Source organism: Salmo trutta, chromosome 21 (assembly GCF_901001165.1).
Source record: "Salmo trutta chromosome 21, fSalTru1.1, whole genome shotgun sequence".
NCBI classification, from domain to species: domain Eukaryota; kingdom Metazoa; phylum Chordata; class Actinopteri; order Salmoniformes; family Salmonidae; genus Salmo; species Salmo trutta.
In genome coordinates, this window is record NC_042977.1 from 17687472 (window position 1) to 17710088 (window position 22617).

General features: G+C 45.3%; 1 pseudogene; it reads left to right on the forward strand.

Moving 5' to 3' along the window:
• Positions 1–3513: 3513 nt before the first annotated feature.
• LOC115157723 (solute carrier family 12 member 9-like) overlaps positions 3514–22617 on the forward strand; it is a 33631-nt pseudogene continuing 14527 nt past the window's right edge.

The window sequence follows — 22617 nt, forward strand, 5'->3', positions numbered from 1 at the left end:
ATTATGTTTAAACATCTGCCTACAGAAGTTTTGGGAACGATTTAAGTTTATGTAACAAAATATGGAGGACAGGAGAGCTACCATCGGGATGGAAACGTGCTGTGGTTTTGCCTTTTGTGAAGCCTGGTAAAGATCCATCCAGTCCTGCTAGTTATAGACCTATTGCACTTACATCAAATCTCTGTAAATTAATGGAACAGTTTATTGTAGGCAGATTGGTGTATTATCTTGAACATAGGGGTCTAATAAGTCCATACCATAGTGGATTCAGAAATGAAGGACTACCCTTGATGCATTAGTTAAAGTTAGTACTGAGGTGACCAAAGCTTTGGTAATGAAGGAAGTGATGTCAATAGTATATTTTGATATTGAAAAAGCATATGATACAATGTGGCGGGAAGGGCTACAGATTAAATTGAATGGAATGGGTATTAGTGGGAGAATGTATAACTGGATTATGGATTTCTTGTTTGACCGAACCTTCTAGGTCAGGTTGGGATTGGAGTTATGAAGAGAATATGAGGTGGAAAATGGAACTCCACAGGGTAGTGCTGTTAGTCCTATCTTATTCACATTGATGATTAATAATTTTGGGGAGGATATTGGACGGGGTGGCGTTATATGCAGATGATGGTGCCATTTGGAAAAGGGGAAGGAATATTCCTTATGTAATGGAGAAAATGCAAGGTGTTGTTGTAGCAGTAGGTCCTTAACTTCAAAACCCATGATATCTTTATCAAAATCTTGCCACACGTTGTTCGCTAACAAAAAGATTAAGAAAGATGTCAGTCTTCAATTATATGGAGAACGAATGGAAAGGGTAACAGAATTTAAATATTTTGGGCTATGATTTGACGAAAAGCTGGAGACATCATATTACATGTATTGAGACTAAATGTAAGAAAGTATTAAATCTTATGAGATCAATAGTTGGGCATGATTGGCGGGCAGATAGGCAATCTTTACTGAATATTTATCGGACTTTGATAAGATTGTCCATATATTTTATGGGTGCTTTTTATTATGTATATGGTTCTGCGGGTTTTACATCACTGTTGTGCCATGATAGGATGCAAGCTAGGGCACTCAGGATGTGTGATGGTGCATTTAAAACTACATCGGTTCAGGCTTTACAAGTAGGCTTTACAGTGCATCACTGGGGCTAAGTTGCCTGCCATCCAGGACCTCTACACCAGGCGGTGTCAGAGGAAGGCCCTAAAAATTGTCAAAGACCCCAGCAGTTTTTGCCCCCAAGCCATAAGACTCCTGAACAGGTAATCAAATGGCTACCTGGACTATTTGTGTGCCCCCCCCCCCCCCAACCCCTCTTTTTACGCTGCTGCTACTCTCTGTTTATCATATATGCATAGTCACTTTAACTATACATTCATGTACATACTACCTCAATTGGGCCGACCAACTAGTGCTCCCACACATTGGCTAACCGGGCTATCTGCATTGTGTCCCACCCACTACCCGCCAACCCCTCTTTTACTACTGCTACTCTCTGTTCATCATATATGCATAGTCACTTTAACCATATCTACATTTACATACTACCTCAATCAGCCTGACTAACCGGTGTCTGTATGTAGCCTCGCTACTTTTATAGCCTCGCTACTGTATATAGCCCGTCTTTTTACTGTTGTTTTATTTCTTTACCTACAGTGAGGGAAAAAAGTATTTGATTCCCTGCTGATTTTGTACGTTTGCCCACTGACAAAGAAATGATCAGTCTATAACTTTAATGGTAGGTTTATTTAAACAGTGAGAGACAGAATAACAACAAAAAATCCAGAAAAACACGTCAAAAATGTTATAAATTGATTTGCATTTTAATGAGGGAAATAAGTATTTGACCCCCTCTGAATCAGAAAGATTTATGGCTCCCAGGTGTCTTTTATACAGGTAACGAGCTGAGATTAGGAGCACACTCTTAAAGGGAATGCTCCTAATCTCAGTTTGTTACCTGTATAAAAGACACCTGTCCACAGAAGCAATCAATCAATCAGATTCCAAACTCTCCACCATGGCCAACACCAAAGAGCTCTCCAAGGATGTCAGGGACAAGATTGTAGACCTACACAAAGCTGGAATGGGCTACAAGACCATCGCCAAGCAGCTTGGTGAGAAGGTGACAACAGTTGGTGTGATTATTCGCAAATGGAAGAAACACAAAAGAACTGTCAATCTCCCTCGGCCTGGGGCTCCATGCAAGATCTCACCTCGTGGAGTTGCAATGATCATGAGAACGGTGAGGAATCAGCCCAGAACTACACGAGAGGATCTTGTCAATGATCTCAAGGCAGCTGGGACCATAGTCACCAAGAAAACAATTAACACACTACGCCGTGAAGGACTGAGTATTGATGAATATGGACTCAGAGATATTGTAATAAGGCCATCTGTGTCATTAGGAAATGTGCCATTGTGATTTTATTCAAGACCACGTGTTGATCTTAGCCTGACAGAAGAAAAGAAACAGAGGTGTGAAGAAGATAATATAGAAACACTAGTGGATCAATATATTAGTAATCAGTTTTATTATTGTCTTGCAGTATATTCAGACGGTTCAAAGGATCCCATGAATGGGAAGACAGGAGCAGCTGTATTTATGCAGGTGTATTTCCTGAGCTCGATGTTAATCTATGCAACCGACTGACAAATTTATCTGTATACTCAACAGAAATGGTTGCGATTGTTGTTGGATTGCAATGGATAGAGCGGGTGCAACCAAGAAGACTAGTAATGTTTCAGACTGCATCAGTTTTGTGTAGTTTAACATCTGGAAAGTTAGAACGTAAGGATGTATGGTTACAAATAGTGATGCTGTTGTTGGGGTTACAAAGAAATGGTATTGAAATTCAGTTCTGTTGGATTCCGGCGTGGTAATTCCAATATTACTGTCAATGTTTGGCGTTGTTGACTACATCCAAATAGGTGAATATGGGGGACTTTACACGCAGGCATACACACACACACACACACACACACACACACAGACCTACAGTATTTGACTATTTTCTCCGGTCTGTTTGTGTAGCGTTCATGGTGGGCCAGTGTGGGATGTACCAGTCCATAGCCATGTTCATAGTGGCATACCTCATCAGTATGACTGTTCTGTCTGTCAGTGCCATCCCCAGCGGGGCTCTGGATGCTGGCTGCGCCTACTGTGTCCTTAGCACCACTGATCTTGGACCAGGTGTTGTCTGCTGAATACTGGTGGTCTCTGCTCTATGGCACGGCCATTCTTCTCTGCCTCTTCTGTCGGGTAAGATACCTTTCTCTCTCCCCTCTGCTTCCTTAGAGGCATGCTGGAAACTCCCTAGCCCGTACACACTGGGAGAAAGGAAAGAGAAATGTGACGCAGTGTGTCTCTTCCTAGGGATGCATTATACCCTATTTCCTATATAATGTACTACATTTTGTTTGCCAACTATACATGATGACATCTACATATACTGTCATTTCACATCTATGCCAAGGACATCTTCCTAATTTTCAATAATCGTCATGTCGGTCCTGGCCACCTTCATCCTCAGTTTCTTCGCTGTGGGCCCGCGGGACATTACGCTGCCCTACGCTCCTGGTGCCAATGCTACCACCGGCCTGGGCACTGCCAACTTCACTGATCATTGCCTGGCAACCCTGAGGGACAACCTGTGGGGGAGTATAGGATGTTTTGTTGGGGTGTGGTGGCATGTCAGGGGTTGGGCTATGTAGAGGTCTGGTGGACATCTTTTGAGCATATCCATCAAAAGTACCTAAACGCCATTTTCACTAGGGCTGCATCCCAAATCCACCCATTTGCCTCGGCTCTCCATTTGCGCGTTCACGTGCTCCTCCACCATATGCACAAGTTAACCATCCCTACCGGCTTCCACCAGGTTACTCAACCCTGCACCTTAGAGGCTGCTGCCCTATAGACCTGGAATCACTGGCCACTTTAATAACGGAACACTAGTCACTTTAATACTGTTGAAATAATGTTTACATACTGCTTTAAAGTATATTCTCTACTCTATTCTACTGTATTTTAGTCAATGCCACTCTGACATTGCTCATTCTAATATTTATATATTTCTTAATTCCATTCTTTTACTTTTAGATGTGTGTGTATTGTTGTGAATTGTTAGATATTACTGCACTGTTGGAGCAATTTCGCTGCACCCGCAGTAACATCTGCTAAATATGTGTATGTGACAAATAAAATTTGATTTGATGCACAAGTTACCCAAATTGTCGAGGGTGTAGGGGCTAACTAGATCGAGACAGCAAGGCTGCAGGCTCCAGAGCCAAGTGCTATCCCAACACGCACTGCAATATGTTTTTTCATACAAAATAACACAAAAATGACAAATACCTCCCAAATGATGTTTATTTGTTACTGAGGTTTATATCTTGTAAAATGACAGCGGGAAATTGTTCATTTGAATCTTCATTTGTGTTTCATTATTAAACGGATGAGGGCTGGTTTGGTATTCACCGTAGTCCTGTAATCCTATACGCTTCGTTTACACGGGCAGTCCTATTCTGATCTTTTGCCCAATTATTGACAAATGGGTTGATCTGATTGTTCAAGAGTTGATATGATTGGTCATAACACCAATTATTGGATGAAGATCAGGGCAATGTTCAGTTGCCAAACATTCTTGAACATTGCAGATAGAAATGCCATGAATAGAGCTGACGTGATTCCTTATTCTAAATATGAGGCATGTTTGCTCTACATAGCCTATTTCTATCTGTACGTTCCAAATTGTTCAATTCTACAGAACGCACCCCAGAATTGGGCTGCCTGTGTAAATGCAGCCATAATAGTTCAGAAATCCAAATCAGCGATATCTTGGCTTTGGAGATTGTCTTGATAGAGGTTAATGTATTCTCTGATCTCTTCTCCTCTCCCAGCTGACTACACAGTAGACTACACCACAGGCACCATGATGACCTTTCCTCTGTGTTTTCTGTCATGTTCAACGGCTGTACAGGCATCATAGCTAGCTCTAACATGTCAGGTGAGAGGGCAGACATTGGCGGAAGTTCAGCGTACATGATGTGTGTGTTTGTGAGTGTTTTAGCAGACCTGAGTTCAAATGCTATTTAGAGTATTTCAATTACTTTCAAGGACATTTGGAAGTTGGTATTTAGATATGTTTTTTATTTGAGAAGACAAGTAGTTGAGTATATGAATGTATTTGGAAATGCACTTGGAAAGTATTTTAAAATACTCCAATACACTAACTCAAATACTCCCTTGCATTTAACCAGGTACTTGAAAATAGTATTTAAAAATTATTTGAAAATACTTCCAATAGAAGTAGTTGATTTGGCCAGCCTGGGGCCACATTATTTGAAAGTACTTAAATACACCGAAAATAAGTATTTAAATAACAAATGCTCAAATACAATTTTTTTTAAAACCAGGTCTGATGTTTAGACATAACATTTTGTCACTGAAGCCATTTCTATTACACACTGAGTGTACAAAACATTGGGATCACCTGCTCTTTCCATGACATAGGCTGACCAGGTGAATCCAGGTGAAAGCTATGGTCCCTTATTGATGTCACTTGTTAAATCCACTTCAATTAGTGTAGATGAAGGGGAGGAGACAGGTTAAATACAGATTTTCAAGCATTGAGACATGGATTGTGTATGTGTGCCATTCAGAGGGTGAATGGGCAAGACAAAAGATTCAGTGGCTTTGAATGGCATATGGTAGTAGGTGCCAGGCGCAATGGTTTGTGGCAAGAGTTTCCCGTGTGTATCAAGAAGGGTTCACCACCCAAAGGACATCCAGCCAACTTGACACAACTGTGGGCCAGCATCCCTGTGGCACGCTTTCGAATCCTTGTAGAGTCCACGCCCCGACGAATTGAGGCTGTTTTGAGGGCAAAAGGGGTGCAACTCCATATTAGGAAGGTGTTCCTAATGTTTTGTACACTCAATGTGTCTGTGTTTCTATCTCTCGCACTCTCATTCAGCAGATGCTTTTTTCCAAAATGACTTATTCATGCGTGTCTCTCCTCTCTCTCTTACTCCAGGGGACCTGAAGAGCCCAAGCTACTCTATCCTCAGGGGAACCCTGACAGCAGTCATCTTAACCTTCATCTCCTACAGTATTCCTGCTCAGCCTGCTGGTGGCCTACTCCTGTGACCGGTTAGCACACACGCGCACACACAGGCTTACACACAAGCACATACAGTGGCACGATAAAGTATGTAAACCCTTTGGAAATACCTGGATTTCCTCTTAAATTGGTCATAAAATTTGATCTGATCTTCATCTAGGACACAACAATAGACAAACAGTCTGCTTAAACTAATAACACAAACAATTATACGTTTTCATGTCTTTATTGAACACACCGAGTAAACATTCACAGTGTAGGGTGGAAAAAGTATGTGAACCCTTGGATTTCATAACAGGTTGACCCTCCTTTGGCAGCAATCACCTCAACCAAACGTTTTCTGTAGTTGCGGATCAGACTTGTGCAACGGTCAGGAGGAATTTTGGTCCATTCCTCTTTACAAAACTGTTTCAGTTAAGCAATATTCTTGGGATGTCTGGTGTGAGCTGCTCTCTTGAGGTCATGCCACAGCATCTCAATCGGGTTGAGGTCAGGACTCTGACTGGGCCACTCCAGAAGGCGTATTTTCTTCTGTTGAAGCCATTCTGTTGATTTACTTCTGTGTTTTGGGTCATTGTCCTATTGCATCACCCAACTTCTGTTGAGCTTCAATTAGCAGACAGAAAGCCTTACATTCTCCTGCAAAATGTCTTGATAAACTTGGGAATTTATCTTTCCGTCGATGATAGCAAGCTGTCCAGGCCCTGACACAGCAAAGCAGCCCCAAACCATGATTCGGTCCTGTGTGGCTCAGTTGGTAGAGCATGGTGTTTGCAACGCCAGGGTTGTGGGTTCGATTCCCACGGGGGATCAGTATGGAGAAAAAATGTATGAAATGTATGCATTCACTACTGTAAGTCGCTCTGGATAAGAGTGTCTGCTAAATGACAAAACATTTTTTTTTTTAAATGTAATTCTCTCTCCAACATACTTTACAGTTGGGATGAGGTTTTGATGTTGGTGTGCTGTGCCTTTTCTTCTCCACACATAGTGTTGTGTGTTCCTTCCAAACAGCTCAACTGTAGTTTCATCTGTCGACAGAATATTTTGCCAGTAGTGCTGTGGAACATCCAGGTGCACTTTTGGCTTCTTCCGTGGTGTCCTCCCATGAACACCATTCTTGTTTAGTGTTTTACGCATCGTAGACTCGTCAACAGAGGTGTTAGCATCTTCCAGAGATTTCTTAAGTCTTTAGCTGACACTATAGGATTCTTCTTAACCTCATTAGGCATTCTGCGCTGTGCTCTTGCAGTCATCTTTGCAGGACGGCCACTCCTAGGGAGAGTAGCAACAGTGCTGAACTTTCTCCATTTATAGACAATTGGTCTTACCGTGGACTGATGAACATCAAGGCTTTAAGAGATACTTTTGTAACCCTTTCCAGCTTTATGCAAGTCAACAATTCTTCATCTTGGGTCTTCTGAGATCTTTTGTTCGAGGCATGGTTCACATCAGGCGACGCGTCTTGTGAATAGCAAACTCAAATTTTGTGAGTGTTTTTTATAGGTCAAGGCAGCTCTAACCAACATCTCCAATCTCGTCTCATTGACTGGACTCCAACTTAGATGACTCCTGACTTCAATTAGCTTTTGGAGAAGTCATTAGACTAGGGGTTCACATACCTTTCCAACCTACACTGTGAATGTTTAAAGGATGTATTCAAAATAGAGAAAAATACAATAATGTGTGTGTTATTAGTTTAAGCCCACTATTTGTCTATTGTGACCTAGATGAAGATCAGATCAAATTTGATGACCAATTTATTCAAAAAATCCTGATAATTCTAAAGGGTTCACATAATTTTTCTTGCCACTGTACGTATGTACATATATGCAGACACCTGTTCACACACAACTGCATACAAGCATGCACGCACACGCCAGCATGTTTGTTTACTTGGCAGTGGTAATTACATGATCAGGTAACACGATTATGGCAAGCCACACAGACTTGAGATGGTTAACCATGGGTAAAGAAACCCAAGGCATCCTTCCAAAGGTTTATACTGTGCATTCGGAAAGTATTCAGACCCCTTGACTTTTTCCACATTTTGTTACGTTGTGGCAAATGAAGCAAAAAAGGCCACGTCAGAGACACCGCCCCAAGAGGAGGAGTCTGCCAGTGCGGAAGAGATGTGGCTGGCAGTACTAAGGGACCTGCAGCTGGAGTAACAACCTGGAAACAAGAAACCGTAGCCCCATAGCTAAAAGATAATATAACTAAGTGCTTAGCGTTTTTAAAGGTTAACTATGGCTTAGAATGTACGGAGACTGGGACCCGCTACTACGGAGGAAAGTACAAAAGAGAGCCCAACACAAAGGGGGGCACTTCTTCTGGATCAACTGAGACTTAGTGTCACAGAAAATGTCGTACTGGAGAGAAGACCAAGGCGCAGCGGAAGTGTGGATACTCATGTTTTTTTATTTCCAAAAAAGGAGTAAAGTATCCACTGGACAAAACACAAAAACAAGACGATCGCAACAGTCTTGCAGGCACATACAACGCAGTGCAAGGACAACCACCCACAACCCCAAAGAAAAACACACACACCTATATAGGACTTCCAATCAAAGGCAACTATACACACCTGCCTTCAATTGGAAGTCCCAATCATCCACCCAACATTTAACAAACACAAACCTGCCACGTCCTGACCCCAAAACTAAAACACTAGCTCCATCTGCTGGTCAGGACGTGACACTTAGACAGACTCAGAGAACGGATCCTCGAAATTGTATTTACACTGGGTAAATACTAGAGTTACTACAAACCGAGACAGTGGACCAAGGTAACTAAAACTTCTACTATACTCTAGAGCATTTGGATTCACGAGGAACTTTAGTCTGAGACCTGTGGGTGAAAAGATTTGTCGTACATCTCGTGACCCCTGATCGCCCTCATCGGCGAGATAGGACCTTGAGTCGACACTTCATAATAGAACCTATAAGGTCAGGCCAAAGCATTCCAGAGTGATAAGACCCTCATACTCTAGTAGGCAGTAAAAGGTATAGATAAAATCTGAACTAGTTACAGAGTTGAAAAGGAATAACATAGTAAGTTAACATCCCATAAGGATAACAACTGATTTGTACTTCTCCTCGAGCGGGTCACCATCTCTATAAGGTAATTGATGATTTACTATTGCATTTTAGTCAACTGGTATTAATATAGGAAAAGTGTGGGCCATTAGGCCGTGGTGTAATAATTGATGTTTTTGAAACTGTGATAACCTGTAACCCATATTGCAAACCTTAAATAAATACATCAGAAACTAGGCCCTGAACCCTAACAGGGAGAGAACGCCTTTGACACTCCCTGCGCAGGCTAAGGCCTAGTTTCCGTTATAAAACGTTATATTGAGATGACTAGACATTAGTTCATTATAAAGTTTAAGACTAAGCATTGAGAGTTCCTCATCCCTTATCGGGGCATGATCGACGGATCCATATTGTAAATCGGAGAAATAACTCTGAATAAGGTGGAACATACTCATACAGTAAAACAAAGTACAACACAGTAACAGTACAAAGAACTGGAAAGCAATACGACCAGGAGCAGTAAGAACGTTAAAACTATATACTCTAAGGCACCCAAACAGAAGGAATCGGACCAGCGAAGGTAACAGCACCGGATAAAGGGAGTACGATAATAACCAAGCCAGGCAGGTCCGGCGTGTCTGTGAGTCTCTAGTTACCGGAAGACATAAGGAGGGATAAAACCCTCCATCCGCCACTAAGCCCTTCGGGTAAAGTGGATACCGCGACACTTGGCGCCCAACGTGGGGCTCGAGTATTAAGATGATATAGAACAAACCTCTGCGACCACACCTGTTGAAATTACTAAAATAAAATTAGGTAGAAATACCAAAATAAAAACATGGCTACCGGAGGCCCAAACACTCGTGAGTTAGTATAACAAGAGATGTTAAAAATGGACCGAGAAGACCTACTCAAAGGAGTAGGAATGCAGGCGACGGGTTACCTTTTAGTAACCCTATGGAAACCCTGGAAAGACTTCAGTATAGGATGGCAACAAGGGTTTCGAAGGATAACAAGTATGCAGGGGGAAAAGAATGCAGCATTCTGAAAAACCACTGACAGGCATACTAGAAATGAATTTTAAAATATTAGTGATCAGGAACTGGACCGTAGCGGCGCTCCTCGTCCCAGAAAACATGACCCCTGACCAACAAAACCTGTAAGTAGGTAAGGCCACCCACTTCCTGAAAGCGTTTAACCAACATAGTATGGGGCTTATAGATAGGGGGAGGAATGATAAACCACTAGGACAGTTGAAAGTTGAGTTAACCCAAGCCAATTACACCTGCGACTCATTCTTTGATGTAGCCACATTAGAGGCCCAGCCCTCGGAGGAAATCTCTGAGGGAGAACTGGAGGATGAGGAAGAGACTAGAGGCTTGGCCAGGGCCGTATCAGCCACCACGGTCTATTTGGAGGGGACGGAGGCTAATGCTCCCCCCTATGCGCCAGGTCCAGCTCACAATAACCTGATCGAGTGGCAATCGAAAAACTCCCTGCCAGTCTTTTACCCTCAGCTGACCTCCCTAGAATTTGAACCACTACCGCAGGGGAATTATTACCCCAGTGGATATGACCCCCCACCCTCAACTGATGACGGGAGAAGCGAGACTAGTGCAGATTTAATGCAGGAATTGCTCCTCTCCCAAGATGAGCAACGGCGGCGGGAAGTAGAACTAAGGGAGGAGGAGGCTAAGTTAGAGAGGATGACCCAGGAACTAAGGGCCATGGAAATAAGGGCTGAGTTAGAGGAGAAAATAAGAAAAGAACAGAAACAAGCGGCCGTGGAACAATTTAAAGCCTTCTGGATGGGCCCAGGAGGAGGGGACCCTTTAACCGGTCCTCGCTCCGTCCCTAGACTAAGACAACCAATCCTCCGGCCCTGGGGATCAGCCCCGCACATAATGAACCCATCTGGAAGGGATGAGTCGCCCCTGGGGCTTCTTCCCCCCTCCCGAGGAAGAAGGCCGGAGAGGGAAACAGACGGAGGAAACCAACCTCCCCCCTGCGCCCCCAGAGCAACACCTGTATGTCAGGGACTTAGAAGGTGGCTTACGAGTGAGAATAGTACAATGGGATGTGTTTGAAGTCCAAACTAATGGACTAGTAAATGCAGGGAACAGCCAGAGGGCCCATGGGGGAGGAATAGCCCGACTCCTGGCCAAACGATCAACCCCGGGATGGAATCAAAGAGAGCAGGAATTAGGAAACAGGGACCCCATCCCTGTAGGGAGGTGTAGAAGGGGTCCGGTGGGCTGGTTACGACCCGAACAGAACTATGCCAATCACATTCTACACGCAGTAGGGCCGGACGGCCGAGACCCAGGGCAAGACAGAGACCTGTTCTCCCAGACCCTGGGTCAAGTGTGCTGAGAAATCCTGGAACACCTCCCTAGGAGCCAGATAATAGCAACCCCCTGCGTTAGCTTGGGCATATTTGCAGGAACATACGGCAGCACTAGGCTGTTCGTGAAAACCATGTGCAGGGAAGCAGTCCTCTGGGATCTGGCCAACCCCCTGCCGGGAGACCGGGAATTAGTTATAGTCCTGGCTCCAGATACGAACCCCCCGCCTCAAGAGGACATGGCGGACTGGACCAATGGACCCCCGGAAGTAAGACAACGCAGATTTAGGCCCGCGGCCGGGCCGGTACCACAATCCTTTGTGAACCCAGAGGCCCACCAAGCACAGACAATGATCCTGGCAGATAACGTAGACCTAGGGCCATACTGGGGACAAAACATCTACCCAGTAACTGGGCCTTGGAGTAGGCCTGCCGATATAATAGCCCCTAGGGCTAAAGTACGAATACCCGAGAGAAAGATCCCTAAACGAATGGTGAAACGGGTGAGCCATAGTCCCAGTACTAGGGAGATCAATGGGAACCCCAACCTGAGCAACCCCGCAAAAATAACGCAGCTCAGGGTAGGACATGATGCCCATAGAGACCAACTATTGGCCTACCTCAGTGATGCTGAGGACTGGGAGACCCCGGCCAACCCCAGAGTTAGAATAGACACCCCAGGCCCGGACCGACATCTAGTCAGGTCCTTGGGGGCAGCAAGGGCTGGGGATCCAGGCGATTCTGGCCCAGAGGAAAGCTCAGAATCTGAGGGAGGTGAGGAAGAAGAGGCAGCCAGTGCAGGCGAAGAGGAGGAGGGGGAGTTAGTTTTAGCCCAACCCTCCACTCCTAAAGGGGCGGGACCCGCCCAAAGGACAACAGTGAGCACCGGGGCTAGCCAATCAAAGCAAACCTCTAGATCGGCTCGCTCCCCGGGAAGAAGGTAGCAACGAACTGCCTCAAAAAGTCCGGCAAGGGTAGCCACAGTAAAAAACATCCCGAAAAAATTTGATCCAAAAACCTTAATGCAAGAAATGAAGCTATTAGGAACAAGGGAAAAATCCCAAACCCAGGAAGGAACGAGAGACCCCTCCCTGGCAGAATAGAGCCTCCCCAAAGAATCCAAACCTAGAACCATTGGGGCCTAGGAAACCTCAGGGGTCGCCAAAACCTGGGGGGTTCCTTAGCAAAGAAGACAACGCGGCCCTGACCCCCAAAGATAAGGTCAAGCATAGGGAAGAATATGCAGCCTGGAAAGAGGCCAACCCAGGGCAGAAATAGGAAATTGCAAACTGATCGGAGGGAACCCTGGAGAGAAACCTGATAGTTAAATTAGACAATAAAGACTATTTAGTGGACACAGGGGCGGACCGTAGCATGACCGACTCTCCAGGACAACCAGTGGGTACAGAACAAGTAGGGTTCCCGGACGGACACGTCACTAACATGAATATAGTCAGAGTACACGGGATAGATATGCTACAGGGACAAGAAAATTTGCTAAATCTAAAAGACGAAAAGGAACTGACTAAGAAAGGGTTAATTAAGATGAACCATTTTAAGCCCATAGATGTGCCAGGCCAAAAAGAAAGAATTAGAAGAGAGTCGGACCTTCCCCCGGAGGTATCGGAGGGTATAATGATTACTTTAGACGGGGTGGAGGTGCAAAGATATAAAAATGACTGTGGTCAATTAGGACCAGAATTTGAGCACAAGATAGTGGGAGGGATCCATCAAGCGGTACCTCAATACAAAATAACCAGGCACCAGCTGGAGGAAGCTCTGGTGAGCCTGAAGGAGCTGGAAGCTCAGGGGAAAATAGAAGAGATAATTAACCCTCCCACGAACACACCATTGCAATGTGTTCCTAAACCAGATGGCACCATTAGGATGGTGTTTAACTTTAAAGCTCTAAATAGACTAACAACCAGCCACAAGGGCTCATACATTGACCCAAATATGGCCCTGACGGAGATGAAGATATGTAAATACAAGACCTGTTTGGATTTAGCTAATGGGTTCTATGCCGTAACCCTAGCAAGAGAGTGTAGAGCAAGGACAGCATTTACCCCAGATAAAACACAGAGTTATCAGTTTAACGTTCTCCCCCAGGGATATTTGAACAGCCCAAATGTCTTTCAGGAATGTATGGGGAAAATCCTAACAGGGGTGGAGTGCGAAATGTATATAGATGATGTGTACATTACACATGACTGCCCACTAGAGCACGCCAGAGTAGTGAAAAAGGCGATAGAGCAACTATCAGGGGCAGGGATGAAGTTGAACCTGACTAAAAGTCAGATAGGGAGAAAAGAAGTGAGTTTCCTGGGGTTCACCATAAACGACCACATAAGTACCAGTAAGGGCTATGTGGAGAAAATAGTAGAGTTGAAAAAACCAGCAACGGTAAACCAAATGCAGAAAGCACTGGGGAATATGGGCTACATAAGAAACCATCTGCCAGGATACAGTAGAGTAGCAAAGCAGTGCTACGTAGGCATAACAAGGCGACCTGAGCAGATGGAACTGAGCCATAAACAATATGGGAAAGAACCAATTATCTGGACACAAAAAATGGACAAAGCATGGGAGGACCTTAAGATAATGGTCACCCAGGCCAAGGAGAACGAACCGAGAGACCCCAGTAAAGATCTGATGATTTTAGTGGACATCCAAGGGGAAAGTGTTGACCTGGATGGTACCGTCCTAATCTCAAATTGCGACTCGGGAAAAAGCATTAAATGCTTCAGCAAAACCCTGAAAGGGCCCGTAGTGAAATATGACCCAGAAGGGCAAAAAATGGCTCTGCTAGAAATATATTGGAATAAAATTCTGGCTCTGGCCCAAGGAAAGTCCATCATCATAAAGGATGACGGCCTAAATAAGATGTGGGCTGAAAATAATACAAAAAAGATGAGACAAGTCACCACAGTTAGTTGGGACAAATGGAGGAACATAGTTCAAACCAAAGGGGTGGTCTTCTCACAAGGAGGAGACCAGGGGGAAACAGCACCCAAGGTGAGAAAGCCCAAATCTGGTGAGATTGAGAAACCCAGGGACATAGTGCTGTTCACTGATGGGAGCGAAAAACTAGGGAGAACTTTTTGGGGATTTGTGATAAAAAACAAATCAACTCAGGAAACACTAATCGCTAGAAAAGGGAACATAGAAGGCACCGCCCAAAAGGCGGAAGTAATGGCGGTACTAGAGGAGCTGCTATACTGCACCCAAGCCAACATCAGACGTGTTGAGCTGGTGAGAAAGAAGTGTGGCAAAACAATGGGTACCGAGGCGCCAGAAACAAACCATTAAACTATGAGGGAGAATGGAGGAAAATACATGAGTTAATGGATAAGAGTGACATTATAGCAACACATCAAAAGGCTCATACTAAAGACGGTAAAGCAACTAGTGGTGACTTTAATGAACAAGGAAACAGAGAGGTGGACGAATTAGTCCAGATGAGACGAGTGGTATTGATCCACAGCGAAGAGAGTAAGTTAAAGGCAATCCATATGGACTGGGGTCATTTGGGCCCCAGGATCTTTATGAAAAGATTACAACAGGAAGGTATTCCGTATGTAAAACAGTCGATATTAGATGTATGCAGACAGTGCATCGTATGCCAGGAACAAAAACCAAGTAACATAGGAAGACAGGCGGGCCAGCATATTAAATGCACTCAGCCCTGGACACAAATAGCATTAGACACTATGGGACCCATGGGAGTAGCTACCTTAATGGGTCATAGGTATGCAATGGTTGCGGTTTGCATGGCAACGGGTTATACAGTTATCTTAACATCAAAAAAAGCCAATGCACTGCCAGTTTTGCAATTGTTAACCTGTTATGGCTAGGGGGCAGTATTTTCACGGCCGGATAAAAAACGTACCCGATTTAATCTGATTATTACTCCTGCCCAGAAACTAGAATATGCATATAATTATTAGCTTTGGATAGAAAACACTCCAAAACCTGAGAAGATTCCAAACAGGAATCACCCTCTCTGACCATTTCTTGGCCTTCTTGATCATCTCTAACCAAAACAGGGGATCTCTGCTGTAACGTAACACTTCCTACGGCTCCCATGGGCTCTCAGAAGGCGGCAAAAAGCTGAATCGTGGCTTTGCAGGCCCTGGCTGAAAAACATTAGCGCATTTAGATAGTGGTCGATCAGAGAACAGAGACTGGAGGCGTGTGCACGAGGCGACCCCATGTTTTTATTCTTTCGTCTTTGAACGTAAACAACGACTCCCGATAGGAATATTATCGCTTTTTTACGAGAAAAATAGCACAAAAATTGATTTTAAACAGCGGTTGACATGTTTCGAAGTACGGTAATGGAATATTTAGAATTTTTTTGTCACGAAACGCGTCGGGCATGTAACCCTTCGTCACCCTTGGATAGTGTCTTGAACGCACGAACAAAACGCCGCTATTTGGATATAACTATGGATTATTTTGAACCAAACCAACATTTGTTATTGAAGTAGCAGTCCTGGGAGTGCATTCTGACGAACAACACCAAAGGTAATCAAACTTTTCTAATAGTAAATCGGAGTTTGGTGAGGGTCAAACTTGGTGGGTGTCAAAATAGCTAGCCGTGATGGCTGGGCTATCTACTCAGAATATTTCAAAATGTGGTTTCACCGAAAAGCTATTTTAAAATCGGACACCCCTGATTGCACAAAGGAGTTCTGTATCTATAATTCTTAAAATAATTGTTATGTTTTTTGTGAACGTTTATCGTGAGTAATTTAGTAAATTCACCGGAAGTGTTCGGTGGGAATGCTAGTTCTGAACGTCACATGCTAATGTAAAAAGCTGGTTTTTGATATAAATATGAACTTGATTGAACAAAACATGCATGTATTGTATAACATAATGTCCTAGGCGTGTCATCTGATGAAGATCATCAAAGGTTAGTGCTGCATTTAGCTGTAGTTTTGTTTTTTGTGACATTATATGCTAGCTTGAAAAATAGGTGTCTGATTATTTCTGGCTGGGTACTCTGCTGACATAATCTAATGTTTTGCTTTCGCTGTAAAGCCTTTTTGAAATTGGACAGTGTGGTTAGATAAAGGAGAGTCTTGTCTTTAAAATGGTGTAAAATAGTCATATGTTTGAAAAATTGAAGTTTTTGGATTTTTGAGGAATTTGTAATTTGCGCCACGCCTATCATTGAATATTGGAGCAGGTGTTCCGCTAGCGGAACGTCTAGATGTAAGATTAAACATGTTGACCTTGACTTTGGGACCCTTTTCAGCTCTTAGAACAGATAATGGAAGACAATATAAAAACAAAAAGGTAGATGACTGGTGTCTCCAGAGGGGAGTACACAGGATCTACTCGCCTCCCTATACTCCACAAGCTAATGGTGCGGTGGAGAGAACCATAGGGAAACTTAAGACAACCCTGGGCCTGTACCGAGCTGGTGTGGACTGGGGGGAAAAATTGGTTCGGCCTGCATGGAATTGAACCAGACCCCCACAGACACCGGGGACAGCCCAAGGAAATTAATGGGGCTGCCAGACGTAGCCTCTGTGACGGAAGAGGCTAATCCCAGTCCTCCTCTACCTTGTGTGTAGAGGCACCAAACGAAGAAAAAAGAAAGAAGAAGAATGCTTCTACAAGAACACCCGGGGTTTAGGAAGGAGAATGGGCTGTACCCTAAGTGCATGCTCCAGAGGTACCCCTCGCTCTGGGGGCAGACCAATATAGATTGCAGCGAGGTGCAGGATCAGGAGGGAGTGTATACAGAGGCCATCAGAGCTCATCAGCTGGGACATTACTATATTAAAGAAACGGGAAAGTGGATGCCTATCCCCGCAAGAAACAATGGGAATAGGTAACACTGAGGGAGTGCTAGTGTCCAGGAAAGCAGGGTCCAACTGGATCCAACTAGTACCCCTGACTAGGAAGTTTAAACCCAGAAAGGAAGGTGTTCCCTCCCTCTCTCAAAAAGATAGGAAACAACTGAGTAGAAAGGGTACGGGAGCAGGAAGTCAAGAAGCGACAGAAAGTAAAACCATGGGAAGATTTTGATCTGACAGAAAGGCATGAGTATGCGACTGAGCTAGCCGTAAAGCTATCAAAGTGTCTGTTAACTAATGAGCCATCACATAGACAGAGAGGCAAGGGCAAGAGATGGAGCCAGAGTAGGCTGAAGAAATCAGAATAGGTTACTGACCCCTCTCTCCCCCATGGACCCTCCAGGATGAAGAAGTACGGGAATGGGGGGGATTAGGAGATGCAACTAGGAGGGGTTTAGCAAGGTTTTATGGAGGGATGTCCCAGGACATCGTTCAAGAAAATAGAGCAGAAAATAGTCCGGTAATCTGGGGAAATAATAATAAACAATTCGAGTGGTGCAGCATTTGTGAGGAGTCAGTAATACATCAAATCCATGCTGAATTAGGAGTAAGGGGAAAAAGGACAGAATCATGCTGCATGACTTGCCTAGGCCTAGCCGAGGTGTGGCCCATAGTTAAGGTTGGGAAATGGCAAGATGGGCACATGAGTGCTACAGATGTACCTCTAAACCTAGATATAGTCTATATGGGAGATATAGTCTATATGGGAGATAAAGAAGTGTGGCAAAACAATGGGTACCGAGGCGCCAGAAACAAACCATTTAAAATATGAGGGAGAATGGAGGAAAATACATGAGTTAATGGATAAGAGTGACATAGAAACACATCAAAAGGCTCATACTAAAGACGGTAAAGCAACTAGTGGTGATTTTAATGAACAAGGAAACAGAGAGGTGGACGAATTAGTCCAGATGAGACGAGTGGTATTGATCCACAGCGAAGAGAGTAAGTTAAAGGCAATCTATATGGACTGGGGTCATTTGGGCCCCAGGATCTTTATGAAAAGATTACAACAGGAAGGTATTCCGTATATAAAACAGTCGGTATTAGATGTATGCAGACAGTGCATCGTATGCCAGGAACAAAAACCAAGTAACATAGGAAGACAGGCGGGCCAGCAAATTAAATGCACTCAGACATTTACATTTAAGTAATTTAGCAGAAGCTCTTATCCAGAGCGACTTACAAATTGGTGCATTCACCTTATGATATCCAGTGGAACAACCACTTTACAATAGTGTATCTAAATCTTTTAGGGGGGGTAGAAGGATTACTTTATCCTATCCTAGGTATTCCTTAAAGAGGTGGGGTTTCAGGTGTCTCCGGAAGGTGGTGATTGAATCCGCTGTCCTGGCGTTGTGAGGGAGCTTGTTCCACCATTGGGGTGCCAGAGCAGCGAACAGTTTTGACTGGGCTGAGCGGGAACTGTGCTTCCTCAGAGGTAGGGAGGCGAGCAGGCCAGAGGTGGATGAACGCAGTGCCCTTGTTTGGGTGTAGGGCCTGATCAGAGCCTGAAGGTACGGAGGTGCCGTTCCCCTCACAGCTCCGTAGGCAAGCACCATGGTCTTGTAGCGGATGCGAGCTTCAACTGGAAGCCAGTGGAGAGAGCGGAGGAGTGGAGTGACGTGAGAAAACTTGGGAAGGTTGAACACCAGACGGGCTGCGGCGTTCTGGATGAGTTGTAGGGGTTTAATAGCACAGGCAGGGAGCCCAGCCAACAGCGAGTTGCAGTAATCCAGACGGGAGATGACAAGTGCCTGGATTAGGACCTGCGCCGCTTCCTGTGTGAGGCAGGGTCGTACTCTGCGAATGTTGTAGAGCATGAACCTACAGGATCAGGTCACTGCCTTGATGTTAGTGGAGAACGACAGGGTGTTGTCCAGGGTCACGCCAAGGTTCTTAGGACTCTGGGAGGAGGACACAAGGGAGTTGTCAACCATGATGGCGAGATCAAAGAACGGGCAGTCCTTCCCCGGGAGGAAGAGCAGCTCCGTTCTTGCCGAGGTTCAGCTTGAGGTGGTGATCCGTCATCCACACTGATATGTCTGCCAGACATGCAGAGATGCGATTCGCCACCTGGTTCTCAGAAGGGGGAAAGGAGAAGATTAATTGTGTGTCGTCTGCAATGATAGGAGAGACCATGTGAGGATATGACAGAGCCAAGTGACTTGGTGTATAGCGAGAATAGGAGAGGGCCTAGAACAGAGCCCTGGGGGACACCAGTGGTGAGAGCACGTGGTGCGGAGACAGATTCTCGCCACGCCACCTGGTAGGAGCGACCTGTCAGGTAGGACGCAATCCAAGCGTGGGCCGCGCCGGAGATGCCCAACTCGGAGAGGGTGGAGAGGAGGATCTGATGGTTCACAGTATCAAAGGCAGCAGATAGGTCTAGAAGGATGAGAGCAGAGGAGAGAGAGTTAGCTTTAGCAGTGCGGAGAGCCTCCGTGACACAGAGAAGAGCAGTCTCAGTTGAATGACCAGTCTTGAAACCTGACTGATTTGGATCAAGAATGTCATTCTGAGAGAGATAGCAAGAGAGCTGGCCAAGGATGGCACGTTCAAGAGTTTTGGAGAGAAAAGAAAGAAGGGATACTGGTCTGTAGTTGTTGACATTGGAGGGATCGAGTGTAGGTTTTTCAGAAGGGGTGCAACTCTCGCTCTCTTGAAGACGGAAGGGACGTAGCCAGCGGTCAAGGATGAGTTGATGAGTGAGGTGAGGCAAGGGAGAAGGTCTCCGGAAATGGTCTGGAGAAGAGAGGAGGGGATAGGGTCAAGCGGGCAGGTTGTTGGGCGGCCGGCCGTCACAAGACGCGAGATTTCATCTGGAGAGAGAGGGGAGAAAGAGGTCAAACCTCGTTTGTCTTAGCAAACGAGGATCGGATGGCGTCGACCTTCTTTTCAAAATGGTTGACGAAGTCATCCGCAGAGAGGGATGGGGGGGGAGGGGGAGAAGGATTCAGGAGGGAGGAGAAGGTGGCAAAGAGCTTCCTAGGGTTAGAGGCAGATGCTTGGAATTTAGAGTGGTAGAAAGTGGTTTTAGCAGCAGAGACGGAAGAGGAAAATGTAGAGAGGAGGGAGTGAAACGATGCCAGGTCCGCAGGGAGGCGAGTTTTCCTCCATTTCTGCTCGGTTGCCCGGAGCCCTGTTCTGTGAGCTCGCAGTGAGTCGTCGAGCCACGGAGCAGGAGGGGAGGACCGAGCCGGCCTGGAGGATAGGGGACATAGAGAATCAAAGGATGCAGAAAGGGAGGAGAGGAGGGTCGAGGAGGCAGAATCAGGAGATAGGTTGGAGAAGGTTTGAGCAGAGGGAAGAGATGATAGGATGGAAGAGGAGAGAGTAGCGGGAGAGAGAGAGCGAAGGTTGGGACGGCGCAATACCATCCGAGTAGGGGCAGAGTGAGAAGTGTTGGATGAGAGCGAGAGGGAAAAGGATACAAGGTAGTGGTCGGAGACTTGGAGGGGAGTTGCAATGAGATTAGTGGAAGAACAGCATCTAGTAAAGATGAGGTCAAGCGTATTGCCTGCCTTGTGAGTAGGGGGGGAAGGTGAGAGGGTGAGGTCAAAAGAGGAGAGGAGTGGAAAGAAGGAGGCAGAGAGGAATGAGTCAAAGGTAGACGTGGGGAGGTTAAAGTTACCCAGAACTGTGAGAGGTGAGCCATCCTCAGGAAAGGAACTTATCAAGGCGTCAAGCTCATTGATGAACTCTCCAAGGGAACCTGGAGGGCGATAAATGATAAGGATATTAAGCTTGAAAGGGCTGGTAACTGTGACAGCATGGAATTCAAATGAGGAGATAGACAGATGGGTCAGGGGAGAGATGAGGATTCCAGTGCCACCACCCCGCTGGCCAGATGCTCTCGGGGTATGCGAGAACACGTGGGCAGACGAGGAGAGAGCATTAGGAGTAGCAGTGTTATCTGTGGTAATCCATGTTTCCGTCAGCGCCAAGAAGTCAAGGGACTGGAGGGTAGCATAGGCTGAGATGAACTCTGCCTTGTTGGCCACAGACCGGCAGTTCCAGAGGCTGCCGGAGACCTGGAACTCCACGTGGGTCGTGTGCGCTGGGACCACCAGGTTAGAGTGGCAGCGGCCACGCGGTGTGAAGCGTTTGTTTGGCCTGTGCAGAGAGGAGAGAACAGGGATAGACAGACACATAGTTGACAGGCTACAGAAGAGGCTACGCTAATGCGCTCAGCCCTGGACACAAATAGCATTAGACACTATGGGACACCTGGGAGTACCTACTTTAATGGGTCATAGATATGCAATGGTTGCGGTTTGCATGGCAACGGGTCATACAGTTACCTTAACATCAAAAAAAGCCAACGCACTGCCAGTTTTGCAATTGTTAAACATGTTGACCTTGACTTTGGGACCCTTTTCAGCTCTTAGAACAGATAATGGAAGATATAAAAACAAAAAGGTAGATGACTGGTGTCTCCAGAGGGGAGTACACAGGATCTACTCGCCTCCCTATACTCCACAAGCTAATGGTGCGGTGGAGAGAACCATTTACAATGTGGGACCCTATGACCGGAGAAATTATTAAGAGGGGCTTAAATGATGACATTTATTATACAGGATGGGGAACTAGAGATGATGGAGAGCTGGGGTACAAGAAGCTGCGATAAATGCGGGGGCCCCTCCAGTGGAGTGCTGGAGCAAGACTATAAAGAAGTAGTTATGAGAAGACAAATGTGTACTATGTGCTTTTTATGCTTGGCTGTGCAGAGTGCGAATAGTAGAAGCTATTACTGCGACCACGATGAAATATGGGTCCAGAGCATTCCTTATATAGAATTAATGATGAGGGGAAATTTGGTGTCTAAAGAGCTAAGTAAGAATAAGTTGAATATACTGTGCCGCTATGTGCTCCACTCAGAACACCCAAAATCAACTGTAACTGCTTGCTTTAATTGGGACGGGTATATGTTAGGAAACTTAGTCACCGGGGTTGTAAAGCCTAGAAAGAAGAAGCAAACGGTGTCTCAGCCAGACCTTGAAGAGTGTGTGTGGCAAATGAAGCAAAAAAGGCCCCGTCAGAGACACCGCCCCAAGAGGAGGAGTCTGCCAGTGCGGAAGAGATGTGGCTGGCAGTACTAAGGGACCTGCAGCTGGAGTAACAACCTGGAAACAAGAAACCGTAGCCCCATAGCTAAAAGATAATATAACTAAGTGCTTAGCGTTTTTAAAGGTTAACTATGGCTTAGAATGTACGGAGACTGGGACCCGCTA